The sequence below is a fragment of the Elephas maximus genome, chromosome 21 (genome assembly GCF_024166365.1).
Source record: "Elephas maximus indicus isolate mEleMax1 chromosome 21, mEleMax1 primary haplotype, whole genome shotgun sequence".
NCBI lineage: Eukaryota > Metazoa > Chordata > Mammalia > Proboscidea > Elephantidae > Elephas > Elephas maximus.
The window spans coordinates 35874232-35893336 of record NC_064839.1 but is presented as its reverse complement, the minus strand read 5'-3'; the positions used below and the strand labels follow the sequence as shown (position 1 = coordinate 35893336).

The window sequence follows — 19105 nt, the reverse complement described above, 5'->3', positions numbered from 1 at the left end:
TAACTAGAAGTATCTTTTTAAGAAGGATGAATTGAGGAGAGCGATTAAAAGATAAAACTGACGATTTCATAAATATTAATGCTCTTTAAATCTTTTAGTAACATTACGCAGGAACAAAACAACTTCATTTTAATCTAAATTCTAAGAAGCACTGTAAAAATGGCGTGGTCGCAGTGTCTTACCCTCCTCTAACTTCACAAGGGAGGAAGGAGAATCAAGGTCAACAGCCCAAGGCTGATTCCTATCAGGCAGAAGTCAGACAAGCCTCCTCTCTCAGCCATCTTTACCAATTCTGACAACAATCCTCCTTCCCACAGCACTCTCTACTTCTCTGCTGGGTTTGATAATTCATTACAATGGCCACACAGATTTCACAGACAATACTCACGATTATGGGGGTTATTAGGGAAGTAACAAGTTACAATTCAGGCTCGGAATACAGTTCTTTCATCAGGACAGCCTCTTCTCAGCTGTGCACACAGGCATGCCTCTCTGGCCTTCGGCTTCTGCCCTGCAAGTGTTAGGAAGCTTTTAGCTCTGCTGATAAGTGCCCCGAGGCACCCTGTTGTTGCTGTCGTTATTAGGTGCCATCAAGTCGACTCCAACTCATAGCAACCCAGTGTAAGACAGAACGGAACACTGCCCAGTCCTGTGACATCCTCACAAATCATTATGCTTGAGCCCGCTGTTGAAGCTACTGTATCAATCCATCTCCTTGAGGGTCTTCCTCTTTATCGTGGGCCCTCTACTCTACCAAGCATGATGTCTTTCTCCATGGACTGGGTCCTCCTGACAACATGTCCCAAGTATATGAGACAAAGTTTCAACATCTTCGCTTCTAATAAGAATTCTGGCTACATTTCTTCCAAGACAGCTTTGCTCATTCTACTGGCAGTCCATGGTATATTCAATATTTTTTGCCAATGCCACAGTTCAAAGGCCTCAATTCTTTTCTGGTCTTCCTTATTCACTGCCAGTTTTCACATGCATATGAGGTGGTTGAAAACATCATGGCTTGGATCAGGCGCACCTTAGTCCTTAAAGTGACATCTTTGATTTTAACACTTTAAAGAGGTCTTTTGCAGCAAATTTGCCCAAATGCAATGCATTGTTTGATTTCTTGATTGCTGCTTCCATGAGTGTTGACTGTGGATTCAAGTAAAATGAAATCCTTGACAACTTCAATATTTTCTCCATTTATCATGATGTTGCTGACTGGTCCAGTTGTGAGGACTTTTGTTTTCTTTATGTTGAGGTGTAATCCATACTGAAGGCTGTGGTCTTTGATCATCATCAGTGCTTCAAGTCCTCTTCACTTCCAGCAAGCAAGGTTGTGTCATCTGCATATCCCAGGTTGTTAATGAGTTTTCTCCAATCCTGTTGCACCATTCTCCTTCATATAGTCCAGCTTTTTGGATTATCTGCTCCACGTATAGGTTGAAGAGGACTTGAAGCACTTAACAGATGAAGATCAAAGACCACAGCATTCAGTACGGATTACACCTCAACATAAAGAAAACAAAAATCCTCACAACTGGACCAATAAGCAACATCATGGTGAACTGAGAAAATAACTGAAGTTGTCAAGGATTTCATTTCACTTGGGTCCACAGTCAACACTCACGGAAGCAGTAGTCAAGAAGTTAACGCATTGTATTGGGCAAATCTGCTGCAAAAGACCTCTTTAAAGTGTTGAAAAGCAAAGATATCACCTTGAAGACTAAGGTGTGCCTGACCCAAGCCATGGTATTTTCAACTGCATCATATGGATGTGAAAGCTGGACAATAAATAAGGAAGACAGAAGAACTGACGCCTCTGAACTGTGCTGTTGGCGAAGAGTATTGACTATACCATGGATTAGCAAAAGAACAAACAAATTTGTGCTGCAAGGATGGCGAGACTACGTCTTACATACTTCGGACATGTCAGAAGATATCAGTCCCTGGAGAAGGAGATCACGCTTGGTAAAGTACAGGTCAGCGAAAAAGAGGAAGACCTTCAAGGAGATGGCTGCCACGATGGGCTCAAGCATAACAGTGACAGTGGGCATGGCCCAGGACCAGGCAGTGTTTAGTTCTGTTGTACATACAGTCGCTATGAATTAGAACAGGCTCGTGGGCACCTAACAACAACTTACAGGCTGAATACGTATGGTGAAAAGAGACAACCTTGGTGCACACCTTTCCTGATTTTAAACCACACAGTATTCCCTCGTTCTGTTCGAATGACTGCCTCTTGGTCTAAGTACAGGCTCCTCATGAGCACAATGAAGTGCTCTGAAATTCCTGTTTTTCACTATGTTATCCATAATATGTTATGATCCGCACAGTCAAATGCCTTTGCATAGTCAATAAAACACAAGTAAACATCTTTCTGGTATTCTCTGCTTTCAGCCAGGATCCATCTGACGTCAGCAAAGATATCCCTTGTTTCATGTCCTCTTCTCAACTTGGCTTGAATTTCTGGCAGTTCCCTGTCAATGCACTGCTGCAACTGCTTTTGAATGATCTTCAACAAAATTTTACTTGTGTGTGATATTAATAATACTGTTTGATAATTTCCGCATTCGGTGGGATCACCTTTCTTTGAAATGGACACAAATATGGATCTCTTCCACTCAGTTGGCCAGGGAGCTGTCTTCCAAATTTCTTGGCTTAGACGAGTGAGCACTTCCCGTGCTGCATTCGTTTGTTGAAACATCTCAATTGGTATTCCGTCAATTCTTGAAGCCTTGTTTTTCACCAAGGCTTTCAGTGCAGCTTAGAACCCTTCCTTCAGTACCATTGGTTCCTGCTCATATGGTACCTCCTGAAATGGCTGAACATCAACCAATTCTTTTTGGTATAGTGACTCCGTGTATTCTTTCCAACTTCTTTTGATGCTTCCTGAGTCGTTTCATATTTTCCCCATAGAATCCTTCAGTATTGTAACTCGAGGCTTGAATTTTTTCTTCAGTTCTTTCAGCTTAAGAAATGCCTAGTATGTTCTTCCCTGTTGGTTTTCTATCTCCAGGTCTTTGCACATGTTATTATAATACTTTGTTTTCTCAAGCTGCCCTTTGAAATCTTCTGTTCAGCTCTTTTACTTCATCATTTCTTCCTTTTGCTTTAGCTACTCTACCTTCAAGAGCAACTTTCGGAGTCTCTTCTGACATCCATTTTGTTTTTTTCTTTCTTTCCTATTGGCACCCTACTCCTCCAATAAGCCTCGTCCAAAAGGCACTAAGCTCTAGTTCTGTGGGTGGGCAAACCTAGCTTCACCAAGTGCCCGGAGGGACCCTATTACTCCAGCAAGAATCCTGCCCAACGACACTCAGCTTTCTCACTCTGTGGGCCAGGAAGCCCACTGTACCATCTCCTGCTGGTCTCTCCTGCCGTTGTTTCTCTGCCACTGCTTTTCGTCTCTTCTGTGTTATAGCTCTCTGCCTCTTGGTTGCCCTTTTCCAGGAGCTTCTCTGTACAGGGATCCCGGTTTCAAAAGACACACTGGCTCTTCTTTCCTGGAGGGTGGTGGGAATCTCTCTCTGCTCTGGAATTGGCTCTCTCTTCATTTTTAAGCCTAGCAGCATGGCAAAACTGACCAATTCCCTTGGTAGGCCATGATTACCCTATCTGCACAGTCCCACTCAATTACTTAGGTGGGAGTTACAAGACCACAGTGAGAAAGGCCACTCAAAAGTGATCCATCGCACTGCAAGCACAGGCATACTATTCAAGATCTGTGATCTTTGGAGTCCAAAATAAGTACAATCTTATAGGTACAAATAATAACTTTTTGCAGGTGAAAGCTTACAGAGCAAATTAAGTTCCCAATCAACAATTTATACACAGCTTGTTTTGTGACATTGGTTGCAAACCCCTGAATATATGAGTACTCTCCCCCTGTCCTCTCCGGGTTCCCTGTGTCCATATGCCTAGTTTTCCTGCTCCACCCTTCCTTCTGAACTTGGGTTTTGGGCAAATGCTGCCCTTTAGATCTGGTATAGTTGATTGTTCCAAAGCGTACATTTCTCACTGGTGTTACTGCTCATTTTATAGGCCTGTGTATTGTATGGAAAACCTGGTGGCGTGGTGGTTAAGTGCTACAGCGTTAACCAAAGGGTCAGCAGTTCGAATTCGCCAGGTGCTCCTTGGAAACTCTACAGGCCAGTTCTACTCTGTTCAATAGGGTCACTATGAGTCAGAATCGACTCAACAGCAACGGGTTTGGTTTGGGTTTTATTGTATTATATGGCTATAACGTGATCTCCAGGAGTGACTTCAGTTCCACGTTTGAAGGGTTTCTAAGTGGCCCAGTCTCGGGGGTTCTACCAGTCTCTATCAGACCAGCAAGTCTGGTCTTATTTATGAATATGAATTTTGTTCTACATTTCTCTCCCACTCTGTCCATGACCTACTATTGTGGTCCTGGTCAGAGTGGCAGTAGCAGTAACCAGGCACTATCTAGTATTCTTCTGGTCTCAGGCTAGTTGAGGCTTTGGTTCACATAGTCCATTAGTCCTCTGGACTGTTTCCTTACGACTTTGGTTTTCTTCACTCTTCTTTGCTCTGGACAGGAAGACAACCAATTGTTGTATCTTAGATAGGTGCTCACAAGCTTTTGAGACCCCACTCACTACTCACCCAAGGTAGGATGTAGAACATTTGTCTATATGGGTTATAATATGCCAATTGACTTAGATATTCCCTGAGATTATGGTCCCTAGCCCTCAAGCCCAGTATCTTAGTCCTAGGAGGTGTATGGTTATGGTTTAGAAGTTTTCATGACTGTGTCGCCTGTGTGCACTACTGCATACATGGTTATATTTGCATCATGTACACGTATATATGTATGTGGGTGTACTCCCATACACCTTCTCACCCGTTTAGCTTACATATCTACCTATGTATCCATTGCTTGCTATCACTGTTGTTGCAGGATTGTATATTTATTAGTACTTACTGTTGTTTCCTTTTACTCTTTCATACCTTTCAGTGTCTTCCTTCACCTGGATTATGTTGTACTGACCTCACCTATATTGTGTATTATCTCTCCCTTAGGCAAAGTTAGTACGTGTCTACTATCTAGTTAGTGGTTTTCCATTCTTCTCTCTCCCATCCCCAGCAACCATCAAAGAATGTTTGTGTGAAAACCTTTTCTTGACTTTTTGTAACAGTGGTTTCATATAATATTTGTCCTTTTGTGAATGACTTACTTCGCTCAGCCTAATGTCCTCCAGGTTCATCCAAGTTGTGAGATGTTTCATGGATTCGTCGTTATCCTTTAATGTTGCATAGTATTATTCCATTGCATGTATGTACCACAGTTTGTTTATCCAGTCATCTGTTGATGAACACTTAGGCTGTTTCCAACTTTTTGCTATTGTAGATAATGCTACAATGAACATGGACATACATATGTCTATTTACTTCACGGCTCTTTTTTTTCTAGGATATATACCTAGAAGTGGTATTGCTGAATCGTATGGTACTTCTATTTCTAGATTTTTGAGGTAGCATCATATCATTTTCCATAGTGGTTGTACCATTTTACATTCCCACCAGCAGTGTGTGAAAGTTCCAATCTCCCCATAGCCTCTCCAGCATTTGTTATTTTTTTTTTTTTTAATCACTGCCATTATTGCTCGTATAAGAAGGCATCTCATTGTACTTTTGATTTGTATCCCACTAATGGCTAATGGGAGTCCTGGTGTCACAGAGGTTAAGAGCACAGCTGCTAACCAAAAGGTCAGCAGTTCAAATCTACTAGCTGCTCCTTAGAAACCCTATGGGGCAGTTCTACTCAATCCTATAGGGTCACTATGAGTCGGAATCAACAAGACGGTAGTGGGTTTAATGCCTAATGATCGCATCTCTTTATGTATTTGTTGAGTGCCTGGATGTCTTCTTTAAGGAAGTGTGTTTGCGTCCTTTGCTCCTTTTTAATTGGGTTGTCTTTTTGTTGTTGAGTTGTTAAAAGTTTTCTATAAATTTTAGAGATTAGACCCCTGTCAGATATGTCATAGCCAAAAAATTTTTACCAGTCTCTGGGTTCTCTTTTTATTCTCTTGGAAAAGTCTTTTGTTGAGCATAAGTATTTGATTTTCAGGAGTTCCCAATTGTCTAGTTTATCTTCTGCTGTTTGTGCTTTTTTAGTTATGTTTGATAGTCTATTTATGACATAAACTAGGGCTCCTAAGTTTGCCCCTATTTTTTCTTCTATGATCTTTATGGTTTTAGGTTTTACACTTAGGTCTGTGATCCATTTTGAGTCAGTTTTTGTATATGGTATGAGGTATGGACCCTGTCTCATTTTTCTGTACCACTTGTTGAAGAGACTATCTCTTCCCATTTAATGGACTTCTACCCTTTGTCAAAGATTAAGTGTCCATAGGTGGATGGATTTATTTCTGGATTCTCAATTCTATTCCATTGATCTATGTGTCTACTGTTGTACCAGTATCAGGATGTTTTGACTACCATGGCTATATAGTAGGTTCTGAAATCGGGGAGTGTGAGGCCTCCTACTTTGTTCTTCTTCTTCAGTAATGCTTTACTTATCCGGGGCCTCTGCCCTTTCCATGTAAAGTTGGTGATTAGTTTTTCCATCTCTTTAAAGAATACTGTTGGAATTTGGATTGGGATTGCACTGTATCAGGAGATCTCTTCGGGTAGTTGTCTTAGTCATCTAGTGCTGCTATAAGAAAAATACCACAAGTGGATGGCCTTAAGGAAGAGAAATTTATTCTCTCACAGTCTTGTAGGTTACAAGTCCAAATTCAGGGCGTCAACTCCAGGGAACGGCTTTCCCTCCCTGTTGGGAAAGATTCCTCGTCATCAATCAATAACACACACAAAAAATATACATATATGAATAGACTAATACACCAGTAAGAGATTCTGAAACAGCCACTTGGCTGAATTTAAAAAAAAAAAAACTCACAAACCAGGAAAGTGTTTATTTGCAACATATGACAAAGGATAAATACTCTCAATATATGTGCAACTCTTAAATCAATTAGAAAATGCATACTCCAATAGAAAACTTAGCAAGGGATATGAATAGACAATTCAGAAAGAAATATAAGGAAGGGGTAGAAAATCAGGACAACAGGGAACGGGAAACCTAGGATGGAAATGGGGAGAGTGCTGATACGTGGTGGGGAATAAAGCCAATGTCACAGAACACTTTATGTACAAACTATCAAATGAGAAATTAATTTGCTCTGTAAGCTCTTACCTAATGCCAATAAAAAAATACCAATCGTACTATATACAGTAAAAATATTCCATTCAATACAACTGTGATCAAAATTCCAACAGCTTTTTTTACAGAAAGAGAAAAACCAATCCTCAACTTTACATGGAATGGCAAGACGCCCCCAGTAGCTAAAACAATGTTGAAAATGATGAACAAAGTAAGAGGACTCACACTTCTTCATTTTAAAACATACTATACAGCTACAGTAATCAAAACAACCTGTACCAGTATAACAATAGACACACAGACCAATGGAATAGAATTGAGAGTTTAGAAATAAACCCACACATCTACGGTCAACTGATTTTTGACAAGGGTGCAAAGCCCATTTGATGGAGAAAGAAGAGTCTCTTCAATAAATGATGCTGGAAAAATTGTATTTTCACATGCAGAAAAATGAGATAGGACCCATGCCTCACACCATACACAAAAACAAATTCAAAATGGATTAAGGACTTAAACATGCAAACTAAAACCATAAAGTTCTTAGAATTTTTACGCTATCAGGCCTAGCTTTTAACAATGAATTATCTAATATAATAACAAAAGTACAAAGAGCAAAAGACAAAATAAATAAATGGGACCTCATAAGAAGTAAAAACTTTTGCTCATCAAAAGACTTTACCAAAAAAGTGAAAAGACAAGCTATTGACTGGGAGAATATCTTCAGAAACCATATATCAGACAAGAATCTAATACTCAAAACATATATAAAACTTTAACAACAACAAAAAGACAACCCAATCATAAAATAAGCAACAGACTTGAGCAGGCATTTCACTAAAAAGAACATTCAAAAGGCCATCAAACACATGAAAAGATGCTTAACGTCATTAGCCATCAGAGAGATGCAAATCAAAACCACAATGAAATACCACTTCCTTCCATTGGGATGGTTAAGATATTAAATAAATAAATAAAACTGTTGGCAAGAATGTAGAGAAATTGGAAATGTTACCCGTGGCTGGTGGGAATGCGAAATGGTACAGCCACTGCAGAAAACAGAGTGGTGGTTCCTCAAAAAACTAAAAATAGAACTACCACATGACCAGCAATTCCACTTTTAGGTGTATACCCAAAGGACCTGAAAGCAGAGACCTGTACACCAATGTTCATTTCAGCACTATTCACAATAGCCAAAAGGTAGAAACAACCTAAATGCTTATGAACAGGTGAAAAGATAAACAAAATGTGGTATACACATGCAATGGAATACTACTCAGCCAGTAGGAAAAAACGAAATCTTGACACATGCTACAACATGAATGGTGCTGGAAGACGCTATGCTAAGTGAAATAAGTCAATCACAAAAGGACAAATATCGCATGACCTCACTTACATAAAAACTACAAGAGAAGGCAAATGTATAGAGAACAAAGTTTATTAGTAGTTACCAGGGGCAGGAGGGAGGAAGGAGTGGTTAATGGTGATGCAAATACCATGTTGATGAAAGGGTAGAGTTGCACAGCCAATTACTGTAATTGCTGTCAATAAGATGTACACCTGTAAAAAGCTGAATTGGCAAAAGTTGCGTGAGAGATACATTTACAACAACAACAGAGTAGCTGCTGAGGATGCTTATGTATAACCAAACACCTCATAAGATTTGGTTTCCTGGTTTGGGGTTTAAGGTCATAGTTCCCTGGGATCTCCCAGTTAATTGACCTAATAACATGTTTAGTGTTTCTGTTCTATCTCCTACTTCAATATGTAGTGCCTGGGGTCTTAAAAACTTTCAAGCAGCCGTCGAAGGCACTAATTGGTCTCTATTTGCCTGGAGCAGAGCAGAAGAATAAGAGTCAGGAACTGGAGGAGAATATGGAATATGTGGCTAATTGTCTCCATGAACAATTGCCTCCTTTGCCATGCGACCAAGAAGAACTGGATGGTTCCTGGCTACCATTACTGAACATTCTGATCAAAGATTCCATAGAAGAATCCTCATCAAAAGGGGGAAAATACAAAACGTCTAATTTCAAATTCTCATGGACTCCAGACTTCCCTGGGGCCATGAAGGTTGGATGAACCCTTGAAATCACTGCCCTGAGATAATCTTTAAACCTTAAACCAAAAACATCCCCTGAAGTCTTCTTAAAACCAAACAATAGTTTAGCTTAACTAATAAAAAATATCTGCCTTGAGCATTATGCTTTTTTAAGAACTATCTAAATATAGTGTACATGGGATCAAATTGACAACAGCTACTCGAAGGATTAGATAGTAACCTAAGGGGGGAGTGAATTTATGTTAATGGGGGAGAAACAGCTCAGAATAGGGGGGTGAGAATGGTTACACAACTCTAAGAATGTAATCAATATCATTGAATTGTACATGTAGAAACTGTTGAATCAGTATATGTTTTGCCGTGTACATCCTCAACAACAACAAAATACATATATTACATTTTAATGGCTAATTAAAACAACAATATAACAGAGCATATGAAATTGTAATAATTTTCAAAAAGTATTAAACTATTGGCAAAGGTACAGGGAAATGGTTACTGCTAGTGGATATAAATTGGTACAAACTTTTTGGAGACAATCAGGCAACAGGTATCAAAATTCTTTAAAACGTGCATATGCTCTATCCCAGTAATTACGCTTCCATAAATCTATATTAAAAAAAACTAAGTATGCAAAGATATAAATACCTACAGCATTGTCTATAATAGCAAAATTGGAAACATACTAAATGTCGTTAATAGAGTGGTTAAATAAATAATGGCAATTATGGTACATCTGTATATATATATGCACAGAAACATAATAATGGTTATATCTATGAGAGATGGGATTTTTTGTGATTTTTGCTTCATTATGTTTTTTATATTAAGTTTTAAAAATAAGCATGTACTCTTTTATAATAAACAATAAAGCTAAGTTATGCTCCATTGATTAATTGGCTGACATTCAAAATATACTAACAGAAAAAAGCAGGTTATAAAATTTACAGTATAAGCCTATTTTAGAAAAAAATATATATAAACTCTATATATATAAAAAGAAATGTTAACAGTGGTTACCTCTATAACATATTATTTTAATTTTTTGCTGTATATGCTTTATATTTCTTATAATCATCTAACATTTTATAATAAACCTGTATAATTTATCACCTGAAAATTTTTAAGTTTTCAATTTAAAAAATTTCTATGAAAAATATTTTAAACACCCCAAAATAACTGACTTATCCTGAAAAACTTTCTTTTCTTCATAAAAAGATTCAACTTTTTCTCAAAACAGCACAGTAAGTTAGAGACATACATTCAAATAATGTTTAAAAGCACTGTTGTTGTGTGCCATCGTGTCAATTCCAACTTACAGCGACCCCATGTGACAGAGCAGAATTGCCCCATAAAGTTTTCTAGGCTGTAATCTTTACAGGAGCAGGTCTTTGTCTCTGCTTCCGAAGAGAGGCTAGTGGGTTCAAACTGCTGACCTTCCGCCTGGCAGCCAAGTGCTTAACCACTGCATCATTAGGGCTCCTTTTAAAAGCACCAGCATAATGTAGAACATTATTTGATATAAACCTCATAATAACCCTGCTAGACAAAGAGGAAATGAGGATAAAGAATATAAAGAAATACAACTGTTAAAACGTAAAACTGATATTTAAATATATGATTCCTCACTACAAATCTTGTAGTTTCTCCCACTACCACGTAACTACCTCTAGATTAACTGAATTGCAAATCAGAGACAACAGGAAGTAATTTTTCCAAGATGGGCAGCCTGGAGTCAACTATCTAAGGCTTTTTCCCTTCATCTTCATCCCCAGAATAAAAAAACTGAACCTCGTAAAACCAGATACCCTGGCCAATACAATCATCAGTAAAGAAGAGATGGCTGGAGGCATTTCTTTTTCTTGCATAGGCATGAATTCTTGTTTTCAGACCCAAAGAAACTTTGGCACTGTTATTCGCCCTACAATCAGATAAATCAAGAAAATACCCAAAAGAAAATGGCCACACAAACACAGAATAACAAAAAGACCAATACTTGATACTTATCCTGTCTTATTTAAGATGTGATGTTTTCCACTTTTTCTTTAGCACTAATGAAAAAGGAAAACAGAAGAATTTATGCATTTGCATTGTGATATTGGTGAAGAATACTGAATATACTGTAGACCGTCAGAAGAATGAACAAATCATCTTGGAAGAAATACAATATTGCTCCTCAGAAGCGAGGATAGCGAGACTTTTGCTTGCTTACTTTGGACACATCATCAGGGAAGACCATTCACAAATAAAAGACATCCTGTTTGGTAAAGTAAGAGGGTCAGTGAAAATGAGGGAATCCTCAATGAGATGGACTGACACAATAACCACAACAAGGGATTCAAATATACCAACCATCACGCAGATGGCACAGTACTGGCCAACGAAAGGTTCAGTTATACATAAGATCATCATGAGCGAAGCCAGCTCAACGGCAACTAACAACAATAATGGAATAAAATTTTTCTTTAATCTCTTTCTGAAAAAAGAATACTTAGAAACTATATTCCAATAATAATAATAGCAACTTATTTAGCTTATACGAGGCATCATTCTAAGCACATTACCTGTATTAATTTATTTAATCCTCATAACCATACGCTGCAGGCTCTGTTACCAACAGAGAGGATGGTTAACTTACCCAGGCTGCCACACACCTACTGGGCACTAGAGCTAGGATCTGAACCCAGGCCCACATCATTAAGTACTACACACACTGCCCCCTCCATGTGAATAATATATTATCACAGAAATATAATGGTAAAGAGACATGAAGGAAATTTTTTCAAATTCTATATGACCACATACAAGAGTACTGGCCCCACACAGCAGGGTATTAAATGTTCCTATGTAGATGGGCATTAGACCCTGGAATTGGGTCTGCTCTAAAGCAAAGAAGAGAGACCCATAACATAACTTCTGTGTGACCCTTAAAGTTGAGTGGGGCAATAAAAAGTCATTACCTAAGAGAGTTGTTAGAAAACTTTACTTTTGAGACAATGAGAGACTCAATGTCTTTTTACCCTTGGCCGAAAGGTAGCCATTTCAAAAATGTTTAGCAAAGTTGAATAACTAAATGGGACAAACCTTAACTGAACAACTAAACTGTCAGGGAAAGGGGGGGCAGTGGCTAGAAAAAGATATAGAACACAACTTGTAATTTGTACAATACTAAATTTAAAACATGATTTGGTTTAAACTACTTCAGGATTAATTTTCTCCTTATAATTTGCTAGCCTGAGACAAAGTAACTGAATGACAATTTTACAGTGTGTATTTAAAACCTGAAATTCAACTGAGTAAGTTTTGTCTTAATACAAAGAAGAAATAATACTGCACTGGACTGTGAAATGCCTCTTCCTGAAAAATCCTGACCTTTGACTAATAAAGGTTTTTAAATACAATCTTATAAATGCTAAAACCTAAAATTAGTAGGAAACCACTTCATTGCACAGCAGACTAAGTGCCTGAAACAAGATTTGTCAATTTATTGGTTCATTCAGAATACTAGTTTTAGTCACCTGGTGTTTAGCACTCATCAGAATCTGTACTGAGAAAATTTACAAATAGCCAAAATAAGGAACTCTTTAAATGTCATGGTGTCAGAGACACTTATGATGGAAAACAAAATATAAAGAGGAGAGATCATAGGAAACAAAGTTACAAAGTATCAAGGAAAATAACCTCTTGCTGTTTAGCAACAAAGTAATTAGGACTTCTCTTTTAATTTCTGGCTTTGCAATCTTACCCTGCAGTCTTACCCTGAAGACTCAAAGGAGCCATTTGAATCATCCTGAGGTACAGACTGTGCACACGGAAGATTTTATTCAACCTTAGATAAATATCAAAATTAAGGAAAAAATTTTTAATTCTGTCTACTCCTAGCTCTTTGAATTTCTGGGTTGAGGTTTTATCTACGTTTAATTCTGCTTTGAGTTTTTAAAATACTTTTTTTTTTTTTTTTAGGTTTAGATGTTTTATTTACACTGAAATAATTTTTTAAAAATACTTTTTCTTCTAATTAAGTGCTTTAATACTACTTTTTCCTTTAACTCTTTTACTTTTTGTTTTATAATGGTAAGCAAAAAATACAGAGAGTCACAGTTGTAGAAAAAAGTCTTTTCCATCAACAGGAGAAGCTGGATGCTTGTTTCCCCTTAACTGTCCCTACAGCTCTTCATCTGGTCTTCCCTTTTCATGTTGGTTCTCAAAAACCTGAGTAACTTGAGACACAGTGGCCAAAAATCCTTCCTAGTACATTATCACGAGAAACACATACACATTTGGATTGCTAAAATGGTATTTTTCTCACAGGACATACCATCCAGCCCCTTTACGGAGATCTATGTTTACTAAGGAGTCCCTGGGTGATACAAATGGTTAATTTACCCATTGGAGGTTCAAGCTCACCCAGAGGCAGCTAGGAAAAAAACCGTGGTGGTTTACTTCCAAAAAATCACCCACTGAAAACCTTATGGAGCACAATTCTACTCTGACACACAGAGTCACCATGAGTTGGAATCAACTCTGTAGCAAATGGTTTTTGTTGTTATTAGGTGCCGTCAAGTTGGTTCCAACTCAACGTGACCCTATGTACAACAGAATGAAACACTGCCCACTCCTGCACCATCCTCATGATTGTTGTTATCCTTGGGCCCACGGTTGCAGCCACTGTGTCAATCCATCTCATTGAGGGTCTTCCTCTTTTTCACTGCCCCTCCACTTTACCATGCATGATGTCCTTCTCCAGGAACTGGACCCTCCTGATAACATGTCCAAAGTATGTGAGATGAAGTCTCGTCATCCTCTTGCAATATACAAGCCCCCACAGTATGACAAACTGATAAACGTGTGGGAGAACTGGTTTTTACATCCACTGAAATCCGTGATTTTTGAAATATGCAATTAATGAACAAATTAGATGAATAATGTGCTACTAAAAAAACAGGTAGGAAAGGGGAGGGTCCAACACAGACAAGGACTTTGCAATGTAATGCCCTGGTCTATCTTTGTTCAAAAAGTAAAACATTTTGAGTATTTTAATAGTCCTTCATGGAAGAAGGTATAAAACTTTTTTTTTTCCACCAACTTTCCTCTGATTTTGCATTCCCAATGGATCAGTTCTTTCTTCTAGGCTCTGATTATAGGCTGTGACCTAAAATAATTTTTCCAAGAGCTTACTTCTCACAGTTCACTTTTTCCAATTCATTTCCAATAAAGGACTGTTAAATTTCGCTTCTAAATTTATTTGATTTGGGAGACTTCAAAACACAATCTGCTTCTATGCTAGTTGACAGGTGGATGTTTCTGATAAATGGGCCTAGTAAATTGAAGAAGTACCTTCTAGAATAAGAAGACACATCTAAATTTGAGGGGAAATGTACACACACATAAATAAACAAGTGTGGGAAGAACACAATTATTCAGCAGCTCTCTTTGCTAGCTCTAGGTTACCTTTCTATTTTTTGGACTAACCAGCATTTCACTTCTAATGCTTGTCACCCCCAATAGCCCATTTTAATTCTACCAAACGAGTATAGGCAACCCTGATTATAGATGTAATCTTAAATATTCTGAAGAATAAGTTGGTTTCTATAATTATGAGAAATATTAAGCTTATAAGGCAGTCAGGGTATCCATCAGGAAATTACTACTTGAACACTGGCCATTTTACAAGAATTACTGTAAATTACCAAAGTGCCTAATTTACACCTGAAAAGTGGTTTATCCATAAAATCTAGCATGCATAGCTTAATATGCACTTTACCAGTAATTAAACAAGTATTGGTCAAAATTTAACTTTTACTAAACTGAATCATATTCATATTCTCTCATTTATTCTTAAATAAACTAAAATTTGAGCTGTAGTAATAATCTACATACATATTATCCTTTTAAATAAAGCTTTTTAGTAGTTGAGGGCAATAAGAAGTCAAATTAAAGAAAAATAAATTAAGCACATTAGTGTGCACACAAAACAAATACTAAACCACCCAACAATGCTTCTTAACCAGACCCTTTCATGAATACAATTACAACTAGATTTAATCTAGCAGTTATCCAGGGTTCTCATTAACCTCTACCAATGTCTAATTAATACCCTAAGTACAAACAATATCTTTTTGAGATTTAGTAGGGTTTATGGTTTCCATAGCTACAGAAGTCTTTCTCACTTCACTAATGCAGCTTTTCTTCTCCCTGGCTCACTGCCACTATTCTGTGACATTTATCAGAAAACTGCAAACCTCTTTCCAGTATTAAATATAAATATTTACTTTCTAGAAACAACAAAATGAATCAACCATGCATATTAATAGTAAAAAAAACTCCAATCTAAATGAGGCTAATGTGTCTGCTTCATAAATTTTTTTCAAAAAGTAATCTGTAGTCCAGTCTAACTCATCACAATTTTCTTTTTGGTTATCCAAGATATGTCACCCTCGGTGATACTTAGTTCATCTCATTTATATTTAAGGTTAAAGATTTGGGGTTCCATATACAAAGTAACAAATTCTATTCTATGACAACAAAACTATAAAAGACAATTAAAATATACTGTTAAATGAACAAAAATCATCTCCTTTCCACATGGCACCACACAATCACTTCTGTCTCATAAAATTTACCAAAAAAGTACATATCAGACTTTCAAAATTACTTTTGTTAGAACAGTCCTACACAATAAAAAAATCAAGTACATAAATTCTATTCTGTTTTCACAGCCCTCACTACCTGTTTAAACTCCTATACATTATATATTATACACACATATATTTTGTAACAGCTTTATTAAAAAAACAATTCACATATCATACAATTCACCCACTTAAAGTATGCAATTGTTTTTAGTATACTCACAGAGCTGTGCAACCATCACCCCAATTAATTTTAGACATTTTTATTACCCCAAAAGAAACCCCACATTCCTTAGCCATCACCCTAGGTAGTCTAGGTAACCTCTAATCTATTATCGTCACTATAGAGTTGTCTGTTCTGAACATTTCATATAAATGGGAATCATACAATATAGTGTCTTTTGTGACAGATTTCTTTCACTTAGCATAATGTTTTCAAGGTTCATGTTGTAGCATGTATCAGTATTTCATTCTTTTTTATCACTGAGTATTATTTCATTATATGGATATAAAAAATTTTTTTTGTTTATCTATAATCGACTCGACGGCAGTAGGTTAGGTAGGTATTTGCCAGTTGATGAACACGTGGGTTGTTTCCACCTTTTCACTATTATGAATAATGCTACTATGAAGAGTTGGATACAAGTTTTTGTGTAAACGTAAGTGTTTGTTTCTCTTGGCTATACACCTAGACAGGGCATTGCCAGGTCTCATGGTAACTCTATGTTTAACTTTTTGAGGAACTGACAGACTGTTTTCCAAAGTGACTACACTGTTTTATATCCCACCAGCAATGTATAAGGGTTCCGATTTCTCCACATCCTCATCACTTATTATTGTCTGTCTTACTATAGCCATCCTAGTGAGTGTGAAGTGGTATCTCATTGTGGTTTTCATTTGCATTTCCCTAGTGACTAATGGTGCTGATCACCTTTTCATGTGTTTACTGATATTTTATGTATTTTTACTTTATCAATGCTTTTATATTAAAACATTTAAATACTGAACATTTCTGGAAAAGATATTAAAGTCAGTATGTCTATAATATGACTTAAATGTTTAAAAGCACAAACAGCATTTTGCTGCCGTTAAAATAAATATACAAAAAGTTGTTCTAATCAATAAAATGAAGTAGTCATACTCTATCCATACTGTTTATAGCCAGTCACCTAAACGCTTCTCTCATTTAGCTCATATATTTTTATAAAATACCATCAATTCCGTGCTCAAGAATGTCAATCACAGGACTAAAATGATACACACACACACACACACGCACACAAACTGTTCTGAACTTCGGTATCTCATAATTCAAAGATTAATTCTAACAGAAAAAAATTTTTTTAAGGTATTCATAACACAATTACTCCAAAAGTAGTAGTATTATTACTAATAAAATCAATAACACAAGTCTACTAGTCCCAAAGAACCCTGGTAGCACAGTGGTTGAGAGCGTGGCTGTTAATGAAAGGTCGATAGTTTGAATCCATCAGCTGCTCCTTGGAAACCCTATGGGGCAGTTCTGTTCTGTCCTATAGAGTCGCTATGAGTTGAGTCGGAATTGACTAGACAGCAATGGATTTTTAGTAATCCCAAATCAGTGTTTCAGATGTAATCTTTCTCCTAGACCTGCAGAAATCAAAGGGTTTGATTTCTATGCAGTATTTCTGTACATGAAAGATATATACTTTTTTTTAAATCTATCTATAAATAATACCACTAAGTCCTATTTCCCATTGACTTATATTTTAAAGGTAAAATTAACTCCTGAAATATGACAGAGTTAAAAATTACATAATTCCTTTATTATTCATTGGGGAGGGGAGGGAAGAGAAGAGGTATGAGCCACACACACACTCCATTCTACTAAAGTCCCAGGCAAAGCATATCAAGTAAAAAACTTAAGAAAACTAGGTTATATCAAGTTAGTGCTGGGTAAAAGCTCTACTTACAGTTCTACAACCATCTCATACTAACTAGTTACATTCTGTTCTGTGGGGCATAGATTTTTCAAAGCTCTTTTTTATTACGACCTACCACCTCCCCCAAAACATCCTAACATGAGGAAAAAAATGTCCTGCTGAGAGAACTCCTGGTGGAGCAGGAGAGCAGTGGGATGCAGACCTCAAATTCTCGTAAAAAGACCAGACTTAATGGTCTGACTGAGACTAGAGGCAGCCTGGTGGTCATGGTCCCCAGACCTTCTGTTAGCCCAAGACAGGAACCATTCCCAAAGCCAACTCTTCAGACAGGGATTGGACTGGACAATAGGATAGAAAATGATACTGGTGAAGGGTGAGCTTCTTGGATCAAGTGAACACATGAGACTATGTTGGCATCTCCTCTCTGGAGGGGAGATGAGAGGGCAGAGGGGGTCAGAGGCTGGCCAAATGGACACGAGGAGAGAAAGTAGAGGGAAGGAGTGTGCTGTCTCATTACGGGAAGAGCAATTAGGAGTATACAGCAAGGTGTATATGGGTTTTTGTATGAGAGACTGACTTGATTTGTAAACTTTCACTTGAAGCACACACCCAAAAAAAGTTAAAATAAAAAAAGTCCTGCTGAGAAAAATTATATTTTCTGATATCTTCAGATACCTTCTATGCCATAACCTAAGGTTACATCTCTAGTTTTCTCAATTATCCATAATGGTGTTATTATCTATTTGGATTCTATTTTTTCTGTCTGTAACATGTTGGAGATGCAAAGTACCCTAAGAGAGCTTTTGCTCACTATATTACTTAAAACCAAAAACCAAACTCATATTACATAGTAGACCTAAATAAATGGGAAGATATACAGTGTTCATGGGTTCAATACTTAATATCAAGATGGCAATACTCCCCAAATTGATCTACAGACTCAGTGCAATCCCTGTGTCAAAATTCCAGCTGCCTGTTTTTGCAGAAATGGACATACAGAATTTCAAGTACCCAGAAGAGCCAAAACAATCTTGGAAAAGAACTAGTAGGATTCACACTTCTCAATTTCAAAACTTATTACAAAGCAAGAGTCCCTGGGTGGTGCTAATAGTTCAGCATTTGACTACTAGCCAAAAGGTTGGCAGTTCAAACCCACCCAGAGGCAGCTTAGAAGACAGGCCTGGTGATTTGTTTCCAAAAGATCACTGCCTCAAAAACCCTATGGAGCAGTTCTACTCTGCACACATGGGGTTGCCAGGAGTTGGAATCAACTTGACAACAACTAAAAACAACAACAAGAAACATG

General features: G+C 37.4%; 1 protein-coding gene across 5 annotated transcripts in view; it reads right to left on the bottom strand.

Moving 5' to 3' along the window:
* NFAT5 (nuclear factor of activated T cells 5) overlaps window positions 1-19105 on the bottom strand; it is a 143820-nt gene that overhangs the window by 108417 nt on the left and 16298 nt on the right. For 2 of the 5 annotated variants that reach the window (XM_049864843.1, XM_049864846.1), the window contains exon 2: window positions 389-511. The exons of 2 other annotated variants lie outside the window; for them this stretch is intronic. The gene's annotated coding sequence lies outside the window, so the exon portion shown is untranslated. Of the gene's footprint in view, window positions 1-388; window positions 7688-19105 lie in introns of those variants that run through there. One more of the 5 variants, XM_049864844.1, reaches the window with a different exon arrangement.